This window comes from Microtus ochrogaster, assembly GCF_000317375.1.
Source record: "Microtus ochrogaster isolate Prairie Vole_2 chromosome 14 unlocalized genomic scaffold, MicOch1.0 chr14_random_1, whole genome shotgun sequence".
Classification (NCBI taxonomy): domain Eukaryota; kingdom Metazoa; phylum Chordata; class Mammalia; order Rodentia; family Cricetidae; genus Microtus; species Microtus ochrogaster.
In genome coordinates this window covers 20,762,146-20,763,819 of record NW_004949096.1, presented here as the reverse complement: position 1 = coordinate 20,763,819, position 1,674 = coordinate 20,762,146, and positions in this window count along the sequence as shown.

The window sequence follows — 1,674 nt, the reverse complement described above, 5'->3', positions numbered from 1 at the left end:
GTATGCCTGGCTCCTTCCAGTTGTCTCCAGCTCTGGTTGCTTCCCTGCATTCCTACCTCCCAATCCCAAACATCCACTATGACATGTGGGTTTGTGGGTCTCTGCACTCCTCGGGTATTTGAGACAAGTCTTTCTTTGCTGAGGTTGTCCTGACACTGGAGGATGCAGACGAGTGTTGAGGCCTCTGCTCCATCTATGCCAGTAGTGTTCCACCAAAGTATTTGCAGCTCACACTGGTGCTGAGCTTATCAGTGATTAGGTATGCCAGGGTGCGTAATGACTGTGGGAATGTGCCTTTGTTCCATTTGAGTGTCTTTCACCTGCCTCATGGACATATTCTCAAGATAGTAACCCAATACCAGACCCTGGGGACACTGGAGTGGTGTTCATTGACTGGAAGAAGAGGACACAAGCCTGTCAGTCCAGCTTTGGGGAAAACAATATAGGAAGATCAATAGTTCAAGACCATCGTGAGCTACAGAAACTCTGCTTCAAAGAAGACAGGCAGATCAGGATTGGTGCTTAGTTGTTGGAGAGCCTTCCTAGGGTACGCAAAGCCCCAAGCTCCATATTAGCATCATGCAAACATGCCTTGACAACCAGACAGGAAGGAAGATCATGGTGAGTGGGAGGCCAGCCAGATTACACGAGACCTTGTTGAAGGAGAAAGACAAACACTGGCTTTTCAGGACATAAGCAGGTAGACCTCAGGCAGGGAGAATGCCTTGAGAAATGGGTGACAGAGTGGGTGGCAGATGGTATTTAAAGTGGCCCCAGCTCATACTTCTGCATGGTACCTGATCCTCATGTATCAAGAGTGGCCTCAGAAAGGAAAAGTGGCATGTTCTGAGTTCTGTTGTGGAGTTAGGGGAGACTCCACAGGGCATTAGCACCATGTTCAAGCTGGAAAGACAGAAGGCCACAGCCACCTCCAGGGCTTGCTGGCAGCACCCCAGAACCATTGCATGTAGAACACCGCATGTCTCCTCTTGGGCACATAGGTATTGATGCTAGATTGCCAGGAGTGGACACAAGCCAGGTGGCTTAAAACAGCTGGGATGAAACTTTTGGGTTCTGGAGTGCCAAAGTCCCAAATCCAGGAGACTGCCTTCTTCCGAGGCTCCAGGTGGAGGCTCCTTCCTGCTCCCTCCATGATCTTGGGCTTGGGTGGCCTATGGCTCAGGTCACATCCCAGCAGTCTCCATCTCTGCCTCCCTTGAATTTGTATGTTCTTTTTTTATGTCCTTATTTGAGACAGGGTCTTGAGGAGTAGCCCTGCTGGTGTGAACTTCTAGACCACTTGCTTAAGCCTCTCCTGTGGGGTCAGCCTCGGGGCTCTAGCTCCATGGTAGTAGAGTGTTTGCCTGGTGTGTGCAAGATGATGGGTTCCATTCCCAATGCTGAAAAGAAAAGAAAACCCCCAAAACTTGAGTGTATTCACAGCATACAGGGGAGACTCCCACATCACTCAAGTGCTGTGTGGCCATGTCAGCCCTGTGTCTTCTGAGAGTGCCAGACATTGTTTTTAGGGATTGTTCTATCTTCCTATGATATCTTCCCACCTCTTGTTCTGTCGAGATTCCCTTCCCAAGTAGCTTCATACTCCAAGGTTCCCGGGGGTGTGGATCCTAGCGAGCAGTCCAGACAACTTCCAGCCTGGCCAATGGTGTCCTC